A 21223-nucleotide genomic window follows, 5' to 3' on the forward strand; every position below is an offset into this window, starting at 1 on the left:
ACTTAAAGAAGTTTTACCATTGGTCAGCACTTCTCTACTAGATATAACCAATCTATCTGTATTAACAGGCTATGCACCACAGCACTTTCAGGTAGCTGTAATTAAACCTCTTCTAAAAAAACCCAACCTTGATCCAGATGTTTTAGCCAACTATAGACCGGGCCCTCCCTTTTCACCTTCACCCCACCCCCTCCGGGCTTTCACCCAGCCCCCCCCCGCCAGTCATCTACTACAGCTGGACTGATCCGGAACCTCCTTGGGCTTCGTTGCCACTACGGTGTTCGAGATCTCCATTGGGGGGTTTAAGAGGGTTCTCTATCCATATATACGAACTATTGATATTCACTGGCGCTAATCTCCAAAGACTTTGTACTTTTTATTGCGCTGTACAATAAAAATCTTTTTGCATATCTGCAAACATGTCTCTCCTGATTGAAAAGTATGTCTAGAACTTGATTGTGCATATTGGGTTGAGGTTATTACCTATCGCATTATTACACAAAGAACCAGTGGGGCGAAGAAAAAAAAAATGGGAAACAAAGGGTTAAATGAAAAAAATGAGTTTACTATTTGTGGTTTAATAGGTCATACATTTTGCCAGCATTTTGAAATGCTAGCAATCTGAACTTGAGGTACTGATGAGTGACAGGTATTGATGTAACCACTCCAAGTCAAAATGAAAGCCAATATTTTACTCATTTATTTTATTTTAAGGCGTTTCATAGCAAAAATTTTCGAATGATATGAAACTATTTAAAAAGCACCAAGCTGAGGTTTCTTCATCTCAATTCAACAGATACCCAACTGGGATACACCTATGGAATTCCTCTGTAAACTATTAGAATATTTGAGTTTGAGGTGTTGTAGGGCAGGAATCTCAGACTGTCTTCCTAAACTCAGGTAGAGCTGCGTGCCGATCCTGAATCTGGTACTATCCCGTAGAAATTCCTGTGATGCACGGCTATGTAAATTGGGAAGCGAATATGTATGAGGGATAATGGGTGTGGTGTGGTAAGTTTCCCTGACATCTGCCTAGCAGTAGAATAATGAGACTACCTAAGGGGTCTATGGTACACAACATCCATATGACTCCCCAACATCTGTTAAGTCACATAGCAGGGCATTTAGAAATCTAAATATATGCTGATATGTTCAGGCAAACATGCAAAGGCCAACTAAACCAAAGCTGGCAAGTGGATCTCATCATTCATTACCAGGCTGATGAGGCATGATCCGGGCATCATAGTCATAAAAATTGAAACCAGTCATTTAACTGTCTGTAAAATGCTTAATTTGCAGGGAAGACGTAGCAATATATTATGGAGATGATGCTGAATACATGTAATTTCTCATGCTCAGAGTAGAGTCCAAAATTATTGTATTAGGGGATACAGTCACAGTTATTAAAAGCAACAAAGGCAGGTTCGAACCGCAGTGGCAAATATAACGTCCCGGTGTAGACAGAAACTGCAGCTTTGGCCCTCACACCTGCTGCACTGTAGACCTCCAGGACATGGTACTGGCAGTGGACAAAACCGGACTGAAAAAATTAGGTGACTAAAGAAAATCTACAAAGAAATAAAGGAATGGCTGTGTAAATAATTAAACTCTGGGGGGCCTGTTTTACCTTAATATGCAGTCAAACCTTTCAATAGGTTATCCCAACTTTATTATTATCTGATCTTAGACACATCATTGTAATTGAGAAAATTGATCCGTCTGAAGGATTTTATTTCTAGATTTACAAATATCTTTTTTAACACCCTTATTTTTGGGTTGTGTTTGTTTCATTAAAAATATTTTCCATTATGTTTAAGTATTTATTCCTTGTTATGTCATCTATTTTCAGAACATAGCGTTTGCAGGACAGGGTTTGGCCCTAGGCCCAGCATGCAGTGGGCAAGTGGTCAGGTACACTGTTGGATTGTGGCCCGTCTATCACAGGACAGTTAGGCTTTATTGCACTTGTCATTTAAGTGTCTTATACCTGACTAACATCCAGATATGATTTAATAAACTTTTTGTTTACACTTAAACACAAAACGGTCTCTGATGAGCACACATAAATCTGATTGCATCTGTCTTGTTTCAACACGGCATGACACATCAAAGATCACCCTTATCCAGTCCCAGGGGGGGGGGGGGAGGGGTTAATGCACTGAACCGTCAGACTAACAGCTAAAAGACTTTACAGCTAAACCGTTTAGCTGGGTCGCCTGCTAGTAACTTATATAATATTAATAATAAATTATTTAATTGCGCTAAATTAAATGTTTTCCCTTCAGAGAGTTAGCGCCATTTTCCATGTAATCTTTAGAATGACAAAAATGATAAAGTGAAAGTAAGCACAAATACATAACATTCATAATTATCTCATATTCCAATTGTCATATATTCATTCCTACTCTGAGTGATTTCATGTTGTAAGTATTTAATCCAAAATTATGAAAAGTTTGCAGCCCGTTGTGGTTAATTGAAATATCACATAAAAGATTTCCTCCAGTAATATAAAATAATAACGTTTACGAGAAGAAGATCTCGCTGAATGCATTGCATTGTTACAATTTAAATTAATGGGCTTTTAACTACTTTTAACCAAAAACATGCCGTAAGACCTAGATAAGATACATGTGGAGAGATTTGGAAGAGACAACTCCTTGATCTGCCGTACTTTCATTCCTTAACAATTTAAGGCAGGACAGGTAAACTATCACAAATATACAATTTTTATACATTCTTGGGCTTTACACCCCAACAGCAAATACTCATTAAATAACTAGCGCATGAAAAAGGAGCACAAAAAGTTCTGTCATCTGTGCTGCTGCTAATCCTGAAAAACAGCAGCAAGAACTGCCCACGGTCCGGCTTGGAAGAGCCAATTAAATGTCTCATGCTGCCAGTGACTAAAAAGCGCAGTAGCTTCAGTAGTGAAGCACACGCAGCAGTGCTCATCTACCTTTTTTTCTGTTGTGTGTGTCGGAGCCCGAGGCAGGTGGGGAGGGGTACAAAGAGCCCCAAGGAGAGAGCTACTTTTAAATATGGCTAGTTTCATATTACAAACCCTGACTATTAAGCTTTCAAGAATGCAGATGACATAACAGTTTTAAAAAGTTTGAAAACTTAGGGGGACAGTGGACGGACTTTAAAAGGTACAAAGATTTTAATGGCTCATTAGACATACTAGCTGAGAAAAATAAAGTACGTTTGAAAGCGTGGGTTTGTGGAGCTCTTCTGTTCTTGCTGCTATGTGAGCGATCCATGGCAAGCTGGTTTGAGTAGAAGCGAGCACCCAGTGGCGTAATCAGGAGGAGGTCTGAAGGATCAATACATCACAGAACAAAGAGGGAAGGGTGCTTTCACGGGCCCCAGAACAAGACAGGCCCATTGCTCAACCCTGCAAGCAGTGGATCCAGGCATCTCACATGCATCTCACAGAACGGGATGAAGACAGATGTAAGGGGGTGGAACACGAGCAGATAAACAGCGTCAGATAAAACAGAGACCAAAGGCAATTGGTTTTACACTTTACAATGCATTAAATCAAATTAACAAGTTCAATTTATGTTTTAGAAGTGCTGGTAGTCAGATTTGAATCTGGACAGAGCTAGGCTAGCTGTTTCCCCTTTTTCCAGTGTTGTGAAACTAAGCTGATGGTGGTATCATCATCTCAGCTCTTAGATAGGAAAACTCGCACCCACTCTGCCCAATTGATTTTGCCCTTGCAGCCGGTCAGGAAAACCTGCCTGCTTAATCTCCTGGCTTCTAGTTCACAATTTGAGGGAACCAATCACAAAAAACTGGCTTATCTACCTGGGCCACTATTGGCGGGTTAAACACGATGAATGATAGAGAAGGACCCAAGTAGCTTCTGTGTAATTGGTCTATATAGATTAACTGTACTGTAAGTATATATATGTGATAAGCTTTAATTTACAATACACTAAGATGGTATGAACTACATGTGGTTTTGTTGGTGCAAAAAATCTTAATTTGTAAAGTACACGAGTCCCAAAAGAGTCAGCAGATTAATGTAGTGTAGTAAAAAGTAAAATAATTGCTCTGAAATGTAGTGGAGTAGAAGAAAAAAGTGTGGCATAGAAAAGAAGACTCCATTAAAGTATAAGTTAAACTTAAATTTTACTAAATATAGTACTTGAGTAAATGACTAGTGATCTCACTGAATTTACACCAGAGGTCTAAAGGGCTCAGTATCTTTTGAACTAACTTGTTCTATACATATCGTCAGACTGTCTAAAAGCAAGCAAAACCTAACGGTTATGAATAATCTTTTAGAAAGAATTTAGTTGTGCCTCGTTGTTCACATGAAAAGGAAGAAATAGTCATGGAAGTTTCCTTTTTAACAGCATGCATATGACTGAGAGTGGAGGGAATCACTAAGCTAAGTTTCCATCCACTTGTCAATCAAATTATCGGAAGTTCAGTAAAAAAAACTTCATGCAAATAAAGCTGGTGAAAGTGTGTGGCCTCTCTTTAAAGTGAAAAAAAAACTCGTGCGCAATGACACAAGTTCACATGCTGTTTTGCGATCAATTGGCATATCAAATTGATTTATAAGACATATGGAAGGTGTTCCATCATTTCGCCACTGAATCACAAACAGTCAAGCAACATTTGCGAACAAAGTTTTTTCTAGACAAAATGGATGACGCCGTCTACCAAACACATGATCAACATTGCACAAGTTGACAGTGCTTATTTTGTGCTGCTGAATAGCCAAACATAATTCATAGCTACCAGTAAGAAAACAACAACACTACAACACCATCAGCTATGATGATGCAGATGCAGACTTGGTTTTATTGTCCCTACGGCATCGTGCAAGACAACTTTTTTTGAGACATGGTCTCGGCTGTTTGAGCCGCCTTCATTACCCGGAGACGTCCCACGGCTTGTCTAATTTTGTTGGCCTTTCCTTCGTATTTCTGGACAAATTATTGCATTCTTAGCTTTGTTGCTATCTAATAGACATTATATTTTGCTTGTGAAGTTAAATTCAAAATTCTATCGTCTCTTGTCCGTTCCACTCCATCTGTCTTTGATTACATCCAAAGTGTTGCAAACAGTGGAAAACTATGCGGAAATAAACTTACAATTCTTTCTTCTCGTTTTGGCGGTTTTACAACCATAAAATGACTAAAATTTTAATGGCAATTCAATCTTATCAGCAAATCCATCAGTGGTAATTGCATAAGCCTATATCGATCAAGAGAAATCCGATGATACTGAATGTTTTCCTTGAGTCGTATAAATCCCTTAAATTTCATGTTTTCATAAGGCATTTTTTATTGATTTCACTTAATTTCGGATAAAACGTTTGGTGGATGGAAAAATAGCTACTAAGTCACACTTACATTTACAGTTTCAGGTCAAGGTTCGCAAGAAAAAAGGGAGAAAGGAGCAGGTGCTAAAACAGTTCTCAGGAGTATTTGCACTTGCAAAACACGATGCATCCAATTGATGCGAATGATTTTGGTCCGTAAACGATTGGTATGTGCCTCTAATTTGTGCCTTGTGAACACACATGTAGAACTTAATGCAGAGTGTATTTATATCCGCAAATGCGTTTCTGTGTACCTACATCTAATTTGTAATTCGTATTTTCACTCCATTTTGTAAAGTGACTTAGTATTTTCTCAATGTAATTATATATGTAACTCTCCTTCTATTTGGTGGGTACTTTGAGACTGTTTTTCGCGCCATTGTTGTCACAACAATTTGTGTCTCAAGTGACACAATCCCAGCGTGCTCACAGTAGATGGCTGGTAAGGCAACACTTATGGATACCAACCGCTGTTAAACTACATGAAGGACTAGTATAAGCTTTCTCATTGTTCAGAGACGTTGGCAGAATCTACTTGCCATTCCTCGGGTAAGTTTATTTATAGGACTGGCGTCAGATAAAAAACATTTATGTAGTCATTTGCCTTGGGTTTGTTTGACAGTTTGCAACTTTTTGGAATGTGCACGTTCCGGTTTTTGTACAGTTTGAACAGCGATGCTACTTAAGCGTTCAAAATTCACCTATTTTGCTTGGATTTCCGTCTATTTCCCTTTCCCAAAAAGGAAAACCTTATAACAGAAGAACGCAGGCCAAATGCATGTATGTGGTACAATTGAAACCTAAATTTCTCTAGTTTCGGAAAAGGGGCTTTTGATTAGCATGAAACATACACAGAAGCAAAACAACCACAGGTTCAAAAATAGTTGTTTGGTCCCATTCTAAAAATCTTAATTTAAAACCAAACAAACAAACTTAAACATACTTTGTGCAACACTATGCACACTCCTCTCCAACCTTGTCAAACAATACCTCTCTATAGAGTTCGATAACTCTAGTCAAACTTATGAGAGCTAGGGAGTTTTTCAGTATTGTGTATTAAGGTGTCACTTGTTTGCCAAAACCTATCCAAACCTCTCCAAGTGACAACCCCTTATTAAATGCTTTTAGCACTAATGCTTTATTAGAAACAAATAAAAAGACAGATTAAAATTAATTACAAAACCTTTTTCGCAAACACTACTGACATATTTTTTTCTCATACATCAATGTGTGTTACTGCGGCTCTGGGAGGCAGGACTTAGATCTGTTGCGCATCCACTTGGACTGGTTCCCATTGGATGTCCCATCATGCTATATGGAGAGGCCAAGTCATTCCCTTCACCATGGACCGTACCTCGGAAAAAATAGAACGGTAGTGAATAGGGAAAGACAAATTATTTTTTATCCCGTTTGAATTGAGCCATGGATACAAATAGTGTTCCTCAATTTAAAAGATAATTTTGCAACCAGAAAGTCTCATTATTGTTTAAACGTTGAAAGTGTAGACTGTGAAAATACGTAATTAGAAAGACTCGCACTAATTGTCGCATGGATGACGTCTCTGAAGCCACAAGGGCTTTGGTGTATGTACACACAGACACACACAGATTACACGTTTTAATGTACTCAAATGAGCACAAATGTGTTCTTTTGCTTATCTGTGAAAACACCTCACTGGATTAAAACACATTGGAAAAGGTAACATTACATACACTCTTTATATTAGGAACACCATACTATACTGTGTTTGACCCCCTTCATCTTCAGAAATGCCTAATTCTATGTGGCATGATTCAACAAGGTGCTGAAAGCATTCATTAGGAAATGTTGGTCCATATTGATAGGATAGCATCTGCAGTTGATGGAGATTGTGGGATGCACATCCAGGCATGAAGTTCCCGTTCCACCACATCCAAAGAGCTCTGTGGTGAGATCTGGTGACTGTGGGGGCATTTTAGTACAGTGAACTCATGTCAGTTCAGAAACCAATTTGAAATGATAGGCTTTGTGACATGGTGCATTAATCCTGCTGGACAGTAGCCATCAGAGGATGGGTAAATGGTGGCCTAAAAGGGATGGACATGGTCAGAAACAATGCTCAGGTAGGCGTGGCATTGATACGATGCCCAATTGGGCACTAAGGGGCCTAACGTGTGCGAAGAAAGACAAACTCCCCACACCATACACCACACCACAGCTGCACAGTGGTAACAAGGCATGATGGATCCATGTTCTCATTCTGTTACGCCAAATTCTGACTACCACTGATGTCTCAACAGAAATCGAACTCATCGGACCAGCCAACTTTTCCTTCTTCAACTGTCTAATTTTGGTGAGCTCTTGCAAAAAGTGTAGCCTCTTTTTCCTAGTTGTAGTGGGGATGGAGTAGTACCCTGTGGGGCCTTCTGCGTGTGAGCCATCCGCCTCAAGGTTGTGCGTGTGTGTGGCTTCACAAATGCTTTGGCTGCATACCTCGGTTGTACACAATGGTGGTGTTTCAGTCAAAGTTGCTCTTCTATCAGCTTGAATCAGTCGGCCAATGCCTCTGACCTCTGCCATCAACGGCATTTTTGCCTAAAGGATGACACATACTGATATATTTCCTTTTCAACAATTCTTTGAAACCCTAGAAATGGTGTGCGTGAAAATCCAGAACTGAGCAGATTGTGAAATACTCAGACCAGCCGTCTGCAGCAACAACCATGCCACGCTCAAAATTGCTTAAATCACCTCTTCCATTCTGACATTCAGTGTTGGAGTGTCAGGAGCTTGTCTTGCCCAGGACCACACCCAAATGCAGTTGAAGCAATGCCATATGATTGGTTGATAGATAATGCATTAATGAGAAAATGAACAGGTGTTCCTAATAATCCTTTAGGTGAGTGGATGTTGCGGAACAGAGCTAAGCTAGCTTGCTAGCTAGCAAGTTAAGCATAAGCTAGGGACGTAGATTGTGAGAGACGGAGATGTAGTTCACGAGACCTTTCCGGTTGAAAATTTTCTTTTGAATTGACAAAACATCATATTTGTAATCCATGGTCAATTCAAAACGGGATCATAAACTAATTTGCCTCTTCCGTTCACACTCCTGTTCATATTGATTCTGAATTAGGTCCCATGAGGGCAGAGACTTAGCTCTCTATCAACCAGAAGTAGAAGGGCGTGACTTGACTTCCTCTATACGACTGCGAAAGGGAAGTGTACGGGAAACAATGCCACTGATTGATTGTGTTGATAGCCCATGATAGCTTTTCAAAGATGGCTGCGTGAGAGAGATGAAACAGCGTATTGGTACACCTCAGGGGATCTTCCGGGCTGACAACTAAACAGGGAAAGTTTCATTGTGTAGGCAGCAACCTGAAAAAAAATGTGAGGGTTTTGGGCAGCCTCCAGGTAGGGAAGCGTCATGTTTGTGCTTTTTCTCTTTTTTTTTCAATGAATGAGCACTAAAGATTATGAATAATGCTTTGGTGCTCATGATTTCAGTAAAATGAACTGATAGATTAAGTGCAGAGAATTTTATCAATCAAACAATATTACAGCATCAATAGCAAATGTTATGAACTTTTGTGTTTAATACTTATTATGTACATGTCAGAACTAGCGTAGTTATGTAACTATAAGGTTAAGTCAGCCCTGTAACATGGGCTTTGTCTGGTCTTGTATGGAATTGGCAGTCTGAAAATAGCGCCATTTAAACCGTCGGCAAACTAGGGAGTATATTTGGTATCATATAAAACGGGACTATCTAAGGAAACCATTGATACCAACCATGTCTTGTCCATAAACAGGAATATATAAAATATTTTCCAAAATAAGCCATTTTCAAAGAAGTCTCTCTCACCTCAAGTTATCAGATAAAAAAATGATTATCATGTTTACCACTGTAGCGTTGCCATAACTACAGATTTCAGATGATGTTGCAAGTTATACTATTAAGATACAAATGTACATTTTCTTCAACATTTACTACTGTAATACAGTACAGGAATTGCCATGCACCGGCTTAAATAGACGTTAGAAAAAATGTATGTGCATTGTACACCCTGATAAAAAAGATTGTTAATTACTGAATCTGCCATGTTTACAGATCTGACTGATCAGATGCGCCTGAACACCTGTTGACAGTATACCTGGCACACAAGGCCTCTCCCTCAACAGAATGAAGGTATTGTGGACAGGTGTCATGCTTCTGCTAAGTGATAGTATTGTAAAGATCTCTAACTGAACTTGAAGAGATGCACGCTTTCTTTACATCCAACCTGTTTAATGTTTGAGCTGTGTGGGGGTGGAGACTGAAATTAAGCTATAATCAAACCCAAGATTAATTAGGAGGCCAAGCGTTTGACTCAGCATTTTTTGTCCTAGCGATCCATTGCACTGAGGGCCAGCAGCAAGAAAATTGAGAAATGCTTGTTTAATGCTATCCAACTATTACTGCATCTACCTCGAGATGGGGCGGGCAATCACCACTAATCAGTTAGACAGAGATGTTTTTTTCAACAGATTGACGCGTTATGTGCTGCTGTCTGCACTGGCTCACGTTCAAGGTACCCTTTTAGAGACGCCTGATTGTTGTAGAAGGTTAAACAACACATTAACATGCATTAAAATAAAAATTATGGCTCCATTTACTTATGAGAGAAAAAACAACAACATAAAAAAGCTTTTAAAATTATGAAGGCAATTGATAAAGTGGGGGTGGCTAGCCAGGCGTTTACTCTGGGGCATGATGGGATTGTGGAAGTGAGATGGTTTTCAAATGGGCAGACCGGGTGCAGTTCTGGCAGAATAAGGGATTCTTTATGGCGGTTTACTGAACTGATGCTGGGTCAAGCAATGAAGCCAATTGCAATTAAGGTGACTTTTCCCTTAAGAGCTGGCCAATGCAAGGATAAAAACAAATTAAACAGCTAGTTCCTCACTGACATTCATTCCAATTTTTGCAGCAGTGTGTGCAGCAGGCTCTCAGAAAAGGTACATCTGTGGTGGTACATAGGTCTACATCTATCATCTAGCAAAAGTAAACCCACACCTGCAAGAGGCCGAAGAGAGCCCTTCTCTATTACAGTATATTGACATGGGAGGACTGAATAAGTGATGCCTGCTGTCTGCTTGATGTGAAATACAACCTCTACCTTGTTCAGAGGGATAAGCAATAACTAATCTGAGCATAGGTAGAGTAAGGTGGCAGCAGCGCTCCTCCCTATCTCGTCATTTAAGTAGATTGAAAAGGCCGTCTATTTTAAAAAATTAAGGGAGCAATCCCACCGTGCTGGCTTCACCTTTGCCTCCCATCTTGTGCTGTCTCCCTCAAATGTTTCTGACTGACCGCATTCCTTTTAAGGGTCCCAAAGCACACCAGCTTCAATTTTAGTGCAGTGCCAACAGTGGCCACGGTTAGGATGCACACCATATCCGAAGCTGCAGCGAGTCTGGAGGAGAAACGAAAGACAAGCTAGAGGGGGATGGAAAAAGAAAGGGAGGAAGGGGGAGAAAAGAACAGACAGAAAGATAGAGGAGAGAAAGAAGAGAACGTCACTTGGAATCACAGTCACAGAGCAGGTGAAGAGAGAGAAATGTCAAAGGACTCTCGGCAAAATAAAACACAAACTGCTGCATTCATTCAGGCAAGCACAAGTCAGGCACAGTTCGTGAGATTCCTGGCCTAGGTCTAATAGACACATAGAGACCAAAAAATAACTAAATCCAAAATGCAAAGTACAATCTAAAATAGAAGGCAGTGTGTTTAAATAACATGAACTCATTAGCAATCAAAGGTTAACACCAATTAATGTTGTGTGGATGCTGGGAGTAATAAAAAGCCATTGGAAATTTAATCTTCGGTTTCTGGTAATTAAAAAACAAAAAGTAAAAAATTAGAAATAACCATTGTTGTGACGGAAGAATTACACCAAAGGAAAACTAACTTGCAGAAAAGCTCAAAAAATTGGTCTAGGTCCCATATGTGTGGAGAGTGTCACAGCTGCGTGTGACGGTTCCGGAGCCTATTCTCACAAAACACTCCGAGTGCTGCTTTTATTAACACCCCCCCCCCCCCTTCCCCCAGCCCTCCCCCCCAAAAAAGAAAAAAAAATAGAGAGAATGGAGCCAGGGCTCTGGAGCCAAGTAGATGTTGCTGGAATTTTGCTGCCTATTGCATTAAAAGAGGCTGTTCCTTGTCGGAATGTGTTTTATCCAGCTTCAAAAAATCCCTGGGCGATCCCTCTCCGTAGACGCACTGGGAGAATCCAACTGGCAGAGCCGACAGGACAAATGAATCCGGTGTCAGCGCCGAGTGGCTTACGTTGACAGATTGAGAGAAAGCTCCCTCTGTCGACAGGCATGCTTCATTTTCAAATAATAAATCTGAATAAAAATATTTTACCCTTCATTATGAGTGCTGCGCTTGGACAGCTTGCTGAACAGGGCTGGGATGGGGATGTGGGGGGACCGGGGAAGGGGAGGATGCTGCCAGTGAAAACAGCTGCACAAATCCACCTGGGATTATGCTGCGTATTTATAATGTAGCATGTGTGTGTGTGTTATGATGTTAGAGTGTGTGTTGTTGTTTGCGGGTTGTCTTCTTTTACGCACATGCACATTTTCTGCAATTTTTATTGATCCTCGCTTACACATTTTCCACTCAGAGCGTCCCTGAGCCCCGTGTTCTACCAAAGAGGATGGGACAAAACAAAAATAACTAGCGCGTCGCTCGGTACAGTAGTGATAGAATCCTCACATATTTCCCCCTCACACTGTACAGCCATTATGAGGACCACGTCAACATGGAAAAAAAATACTCTTCAATGAGACTGTTGAGCATTGTGTAGTGATTGCTGAATGTAGCTTGGGCAATGGCACAAAGGAAGTTTTTGTCCTTCAACTTTTGGAGCAATATCAGTCAATTAAATCAATTTTATTGTCACCTGAAACTGTAATTCAAGTAAAATGCAAATCCACGCTTCTTTAACTGCATCGCGTCAATAAAAATGCGACGCCTAATATATGTGATCTGCATTTTCTTACACCTAACAATTCTTTCTATATTCTCCAAACCCACAGCTGATCAGTGAGAAAAGTAAATGAGGATTGATCAAAATGTCAAGTGTTTAGCAAAGAATAGACAAGTCTTCCGGCAAAACAGTGTGGTGTATAAGTAGATGGTTGACGACAGATTGATGGGGGTGAGAAAGACTAATTGCTTGGGATAAAAAAAATAGAAGAAGAGGGCGGTGTATAAAATAACACACAGGACTCATAATCATGTAAAAATACCCCTCCAGGGCAATAGAAGAAAGGCATAAAGCAGCATGGTGTAATTCTATCTAGTCAGTCATTCTAAATGCTAAATTAATATGCAACACGCAACACTAATATGCCCTTTGATGAGGCCGCAAGAATTGAAGCTTGGAAGTTGGCTGAGGGCAAAATACAATATCATGCTCTGTAAATTGTGGAAATTTCTTATGGGGCTGTGGTATCCTGTAAACATTTATTAATTAAGATATTGATCTATAATGTAATGCTAGTGGTCAATATTGGTTGATTGAGACCTTAAATGCTCATATTTAGCCCCAAAAACATTGACAATGATGAATCAAAAACAATCTATGTTTTCAAGATGCAAATTTAGTAAACCATAAGCATGATATCAATGACAAAAAATGCAGGCTACACTACACAAAACCACTGCAAAATAAAGCAGTGCACATAATGACCTAGGATCTGATTAATATCGTACTTTTTGTAAATACAAAAAAAGACTGAAGCCAATAATTTACACCAGCCAACATGTGGTATTATAATGACAAGCAACACAATGGACTCCATGTTACTCCTTATGTAGGACTTCAATATTTAAAGAAGACTACATGTTTTTGGCAAGGCTACGCAATGCATGTAGACATCAGCTTCCCTGGGAACTCAACATCTCAAAGCAAGGACATTTCATCAACCTAACTCAATAAATAATAGAAACACAGTGCCTGCCATTCAAACCTTGGGTGACAGCAATGAGGAAATTGTCAACCATATTTGTTTTCTTATGTCTTCTGTCATGTTTTATTAGAGTTATCACCTGATGTGCAAGGCCAAGTAAAGTCAGTGGTACTGTAAAACTCAGGGTAATATAAATTTAATCAGTTACTTGTGTATTTAAATTTCATCTGTGAAGACTAGAAAGAAGCAGCCCTCCTTAAATGTTGAATAAAGTAAACTACTGTATGATGAATATGTAAAAGAATCCAAAGGTGACTTGATTTGACATCCTTGCTTTGACATAGATAGATAGAAATCACGTAAACAAAGTGGACAGAGAGTGAACGACTTGTATTTGTGATCTCTTTCCAGTGGATGGGGATTGTTAGGGAGGGGAGCTGGAGAAATGTGCCAGCCCTAATGCCTTATGGCAACTCAGCCAGCATGGTAAGACAATATTCTGTGTAGGTCAGGGCCCATAAGGAGCCTTTTCAACACACTGAGATGATAGGGCCCGACTTTCATAAAATTCAGATACAATGCACACACACCATACACACAACACACACACACACACCACACACACACACACACACAACACACACACACACACACACACACACACACAACACAGACACATCCAGTCCTGAGAATGTAAAACACCACAATGATGAGAGGGTGTAATCAGATCAGAATTCAATGATGCTGTTTTATAGAATTGTTTGTGTAATATATCTATTTTACCCTGTCTCATAAAAACTCCCATAACAACAAACTGCATTCTAATTATGTTTTGAGGGAAACATTTCTCCGGATTACGTTGTTTTTGTCAATATCCAAAATAAATTTCTAATTCAGGTGTTGGAACACAGGGACTTTCACCAAGAAGACCTCAATGCACGTGTGAAACCAAAAGTCAATGGTGACTTATATGATTTAACTTAAGTAACACACTTAATTAGTATGTAGTAAGATTACGTTAGTTATTTTAACCCAATCCATGATCTTTCCTTAACCCTGCAAATAGTTATGTTGCCTACACCTAACCAACGTAATTTAGAAGACAGGCTGGTTTTTTTAAGCCTACTGTTTAGATTAAGAAAAATTTAGTTCATGGTTTAGGTACAAAGTCATTCTTATATAACAAATATATATTTGCAAAGCAATTGAAATGGCATGGAACTTTTTTTTAAATTTTATGCCAATTTCACCATATGAATCCAGATTACATCCACTAGCTTATCAGTCATAAATTGTTATAAAGTTATAATTAAAGAGTGACTTAACACAATAATGAAAATAATTTTTTGATGACCGCTTATTGATAAAGTTACAGTCTGTTTCACTTCGACCAAACCCAACAGGGATGTCTTCAATACCCTGTCACAACAACGGAGAGCCCTCTATGTCACTGCAGGAGTCTTGACAACATCAACCACTGGAGTTCACAGATCTCAGCTTTTGTTAACTTGCTTTTTAAATAGTGCATATAGGACATTATCTAAAATGTTATTCCGATGGGAACTAGGTTCTCCTCAGACAGACATCTGACAGATAAGATAAGATCAGATGATAACCTTTATCATTCCTGTGGTAGATTACAGTGTCATGCTTATAATTACATAATGCAAGTTCATATAGCAAATGTTTTGGCAACCACATTCTTTTTGAACACCGCAGATGCATAGCAGCATGACATTCTTTGGAGTTATATCCCTGTCACCTGAAGGTGTAGCACATATATTCACTTTCATTTAGCTGTATTTTGGTCGCCACCATCTCTGAAGGAAAATAATAGGCTTGAGCTTCTCCATTTTCCTCTATATTTGTTGACAAGTCCACTATTTTTGTCTGTTCTGTGTCATAGTTATTGTAAGGTTTAATAGATTTATTCTTTTTTACTGAGAACAGCTGCTGCTCGGCTGGAACAAGGTAGGGGAGCTGCAAGAGGGAAACAAAACAGTAAAGTTGAGAGCGGTAAAACCACCAAAACAAAGAACTGACATGGAACTGCAGTGGGTGGTATATCTCGTAGGTTTGTCACTCTAACTGAGCCTTTTCACATAATGATTTGAGTGTTGTTGAAGTGCTGCATTTATTACGTTTTGGCTTTTTCCCTTTCCCTACGCTTCTACTCAGCAATGACTAGCTAGTATGCTTACCTAGGATGTGCATGGTAGATCCAACAAAAATGGAACAGAGTGAGATGCCTCCTCTGTAGCTAAAACAGAGAGCAAACACACAGGGTGAAAAGAGAAGCTGAAGCAATAACAAAAAATCGTGTTTTTGAAAATAAACCAGTTCTGGTACAACTCTTCAATTACAATATGAATCAGAAATTAGCATAATATGAGCACTTTAATATAAAAATCCATTTAGTGTATAATAAATTTTTTTGTTAATTAATATATTTAGGGCCCAAGCGCAATAGGGTTTGTCTAGGCCCTATTGAAACTAAAGGACTTTTCGTCTTTCTTTCTTTATGTCCGGAAAAATGAATCACTTTTAACACTGAAGAACTCCCCAAACATTGGCGGTTGCATCAATTCTGGTGAAAACATAAGCATTTAAGGGTTTGCGGGAATCGCGCGTCTCAAAATGTCTGCTAGTGCCCCCCAAAATTAAAACATTGAGCCCTTGCAGGACGTTTAAAGTAGATGTTACATGGCACACTTGTAACATGTCAAGATGTACAAACAGCTCATTAGAGCAACCCCAAACCAACCAAGCCCCCGGGGAAGAGTTTATATTTGTTTACCGACTGCCAGACAGGGATAACAATTTTCAAAAGCCAGAAAGTTGTTTTTATGTTCTCCTGTGTGAATTTAACACATTCTGTGAGATTCCAGATTCCATATATAATAGAATAAACTTCCTAGTGGAAAATGGGGTTATTCCATTCCTGTTGATTATTTTCCCGCTTTGGGATTACCTGTCCCTGCCCTACTAATGGTTGCACCTGTGTCTCATGTCTCCTCTGTCTTTTGATTTAAAGTTCAGTCTTCCCCAACCCCGTGTGAGATTGTCTGCTTCCTGTGTTCAACTTTCAAGTTTCCTGGGTCCTGTTATTCTGAGTTCCTGAGACAATTGCATCATTGTTGGATTTCCTTTGCCAGCCGATTTGCAAAGTTTATTAAGCTTGTACATAAACTTTTGTTTTTAAGGACCTGAGTTGTGTATTCTGGGTCCATCCTTCTGGTGTGTGTGTAGATTCAGCTTGTAAACAGAAGAAATGGATGTAGGGGTTTCTAATGTGCGATGGGTAACATGGGAGTAAACAGGAAAAACACGTTGATGTCACTATAGCGCCACCTAGTGGTCCATATGTGTAGTTTTTGGTATCTGAGTCCAGGAACCATGTACATCTACACTGTAAATTTGTCAGTTGCTCACATTGTGTAAGATGTGTGAATCCAAACCTGGGCCAATAGGCCCCACCCACTTTGGACAAATCCAGTACCCCACGGAGCGTGCCTCAAGAGTGGCCTAGATGGTACCCTCACATTTTGTAAAAAATCGGTGAGCCATTCACATGAATAATTTTTTTTGTACTTTTAGCGCACCCTAGTGGCCAATGTTCTAAAAGTGTTGGGAAGATCAGAAATTTAGAATCAGAAAGAATCTCAGAATTTAAAGTTTAGTGTTGATAGTATTTATTTTGGCCAAGATAGGCAAAGTTTGTGGTTGTCGCTACAAAATTTGTTCATTCGTAATTTGCGCAATTTTGTCTGACAAAAAGTCTTTTGATAGCATTCTGTCAGGTTGGTCTGGAGATGCTTGTACCGATTTCGTGCAAATTGGTCTCAGGGTCTGAAGGAGTTTGAACAAAAAGGGTTTACAATAAAGCAAGATTTCGCAAAAAAATGTATGCGCAAACAGGCAGACCTACAGTATACGCAGGAGATTCAGCTACATTCAGAGAACGCGTGCATCGCTGTAATTTTAATATGCAACGTACAGGTTGAGAATTATAGGCCAAACCCGTTTTTGGCTATATCACCAAATAGTGGTAGAAGTGGGTGCATTTGTTTTTGTCTGAGGTCCTTGCAGGGATCTAGGACCACGTCCTGACAATGGCACCCCCACTCCTCTCCACATATACGGTTTTAGGCTGTAGTGTGACATAACCAACGGAAAGATTAAGTAAAAGAAGAATAATGCTTGGAGAATAATCCTTAGAAAACAATCTGTTTCCCACAGCTCCACTGGATCTGGGGGCTGGACCCCTATTAAGTGGTCAAATTCTGGGCCTACGCTATTTCTTTGTACTGTAATGGATTACAGGCAGAGAAAGGGTGGAACCTATAATCGACGGATATACATACCTCAGCGTGACCCCTTGCTTTCCAAAGTATCTCCCCCCCTGGGCAGGATTCTATCCACACTTCATACGACAGTGTTTTAATCTTTTCTTTGCCTCTCTCCTGGAGATTGGGGAAACAAAAAAACAATACACTGGGCAGGCGATTCTAGAAGCCTGTGAATTACAAGGCCGGATCTGGCTGCACCGCCTTCTCGGCAGCTTGAGTAGGGACCATGGGAGTATCATAAGAGACCAAGGGCAGGTCACAGGTTCAGGTCAGGAGCAGGGAGAAAAGCAAAGTATAACTGTGTGCACAAAAATGTGAAATTTCAAAAGCACCGGGGGAGCCAAAAATCTTTTCTTTTCAAAGATTTCCTTTTTGTGTTGTGGCGTCCGTACCTCTCTCATACCACACTTCTCTCCTGACTCCCTTTGATGATATACTGGAACTGAGCCTGTGATAATGCCCATGTACAAATTGGCGCCAGACATATCGACACCTGGGTCTGTCATTACAGTTAATACAAGTGCTCGTAGGTTCACACCAGGCTTCTTGGCAGTCACCAAGTACATCAGCAATGACATCAGATAAATCCACAGGGCTACGGACAGTACATCCTTTTATTTTAACTCTAGACACACTAAATGTAAGACAAAACTATCATATGCTTTTCAGGCAGATGCACACGAATTTTTTTTTTTTTTTTTCTACACTGACCACTGGTCACCCGGACGTTACGGTAAGCGTACCTGACTCATTTCCGTTTCTGTGCTGTGCACTGCTGGCTAAGGATGAACGTAAATACAGCAAGATTGTTATTTACGTGGCGTTAATGACTCCCGGTTACGCCAAAGGAAGTTATAAGATTAATGTGGAAACGGTGTGTACATACGCGAAGTCAATGTCGGACCACGTAGTTTTCTGGACCATGCCAAATCTAACCAGCGATGACATGTATAGCGCTGTCGTCATTTCGCCGCGGGCTATCGAGGTGGTGTCCAGATATGATGTGGGCTTTGTGGATCATGGGAGTCTTTTGGGGAAGACATGGTCTGATTCGGAGAGACGGCATTAACCCTACTAGTGGATGTGCAGCTCTTCATTTCTTGAAAATCTTGACAAAGTTATTAGTGGCTTCATACTTGACAATCCAGAGTTGGGACCAGGAGGCAGAAAGTCCCGTCTAACCCACTTATCTGCTCCTCCATTCCAGAGTTACCTAGTAAAAACCCCATAGTGACGGTGGTCTGCCCCCGACCATTGGAATTATTTAAATCAAAAGGTAAACAGAAGAGGAGCTGTGCATGAAAACCTCCTAACAATTAAAACCACAAGTGCAATAGTACAAAAGAATAGGAAAATTAAATGTGGACTCTTAAACATCAGATCTCTCTCTTCTAAAGGGGTACTAGTAAATGATATAATATCAGATTCTATATTGATCTATTCGTCTTACTGAACTGGCTGGGTGATGAGAATATGTATCTCAAATGAATCACCCCCCCCAGTCATTTTAATACTCACATTTCTCGAGGCACAGGCCTAGGAGGTGGAGTTGCAGCTATCTTGGATTCTAGTCTACTAATTAGCTCTCCACCTAAACTGAATTATAACCATTTGAAAGTCTTGTTCTTAGTCGTTCACACCCAAGTGGAAATCACTGAAACCAGTTCTATTGTATAGTGTACCGAGCGACATGGTACCATACTCTGAATTCTATCGAATTTGCAGAGTTTTTGTCAAACTGTTCTAAAAAACGGATAAAGTTCTTATTGTATGGGATTTTAATATTCCTGGGGACGATGAGAATGTAGCCTTAGTGACCGTTTATCTCTCTATTATTAGATTCATGGCTTCTATCAAAGTGTTCATAAACCGACTCACCGTTTAACCACACCCTCGATCTTGTTGTATATGGTGTTGAAATTGGAAACATGTAATAGTGTTCCACAGAATCCTTTTTATCTGACCACGTTGATTATTTGAGTTTATACTGCTGAACTTAGCCCATTAGGCAAAACCTGCTATCAAGATGTCTGCTGATAGTGCTGTACTAAATTTAAGGAGTGTGATTCCATTAGCATTGAACTCATTACCAGTCCCAAGTAACGGAGGACTCCTATGCTATTCCAGTCCCTCCCAAATCCATAATTTTGTTGATAGTGAAGGGCTTGCTGCGAACGGACATCGACTCTGTGCCCCTCTAAAAAAGAAGATAATAAAAACAAAGAGGTTAGTCCATGGTATAACCACGAACTCGCAAATTAAAGCAATATCACGGGAAACGTGAAAAGATTGGCGTTCCACGAAATTGGAAATCTCGCGTTTAATCTGGCAAAAATAGTCTTAAAACGATAGGAAGGCACTCCGTAATGCCAGAGCAGCGTACTACTCGTCTATTAATAGAGGAAAATAGGAACACACCCCAGGTTTCTTCTTCAGCACTGTAGAAGGCTAACAGGGGTCACAGCTCTACTGAGCCAAGTATTCCCATAGATCCTTAGTAGTAACGGACTAATGAGATTCTCAAGTATAAAATTATAACGTTAGAAGCAAAAATTCACCAAGACCTGGCTTTAAAATGGGCACTGACTATCTCTAAACTCAGGAACTTCGGGAAACAGCTGTAAAACAGAAGATATGTTTAGATAGCTTTGCTTCACTTGATCTTTATCAATTTAATTCAATTATTTCTTCAGCTAAACCATCAACCTGCCTCTTAGACCCATCCCGACTAGGACTACTTTAAAGATTTTTACCATTGGTCAGCACTTTTCTACTAGATCTAACCAATCATCTTATTAACAGGCTATGCACCACAGCACTTCAGGTAGCTGTATTAAACTCTTTCTAAAAAAAAAACACAACCTTGATCAGAGTTTAGCCAATATGACCTATATCCAACCTTCCATTTCTCATAAGATTCTTGAGAAAGCAGTCGCCAAACAGTGTGCGACCTTTCTGCATAACAAAGCTATTTGGAGGACTTTCAATCAGAGTTAGAGTTAATCATGCACAGAGACAGCACTTGTGAAAATACTAATGACCCCAATTGCCAGATCAGACAAAGGACTTATCTCTGTATTGTGTATTTAGATCTTAGTGCTGCATTTTATACCAGACCATGATATCTTATTACAGAGATTGGAACATTTAATTGCATTAAAGGGCATGCTCTAAGCTGGTTTAAGGTTATTTATCAGATCGATCTCAGTTTGTTCATGTTAACGAGAATCATCTGTGCACGCACGTTAGTCATGGAGTCCCACAAGGATCCGTGCTCGGTCAATCTTGTTCACTTATATATGCTTCCTTTAGGCAATATTATCAGGAAGACTCCTCAACTTTCATTGTTTTGCAGATGATACTCAATTATACTCATCAATCAGCCAGGATGAAACTATCTTTAGCTAAACTTTCAAATGTGCCTTCAATATTAAACCTAAACTGGATGACTGTATTTTCTGATGTTAAACTCAGATATAAAACTGAAGGATTGCTCTGGACCCAAGCACCTCCGTGCACGAGGTATCCAGCAGGGAGTGATAGTACTTCTGGATGGATTACCATGGCCTCCAGCACCACTCTGCCGGAATCG

The sequence above is a fragment of the Etheostoma spectabile genome, chromosome 9 (assembly GCF_008692095.1).
Source record: "Etheostoma spectabile isolate EspeVRDwgs_2016 chromosome 9, UIUC_Espe_1.0, whole genome shotgun sequence".
Lineage (NCBI taxonomy): Eukaryota > Metazoa > Chordata > Actinopteri > Perciformes > Percidae > Etheostoma > Etheostoma spectabile.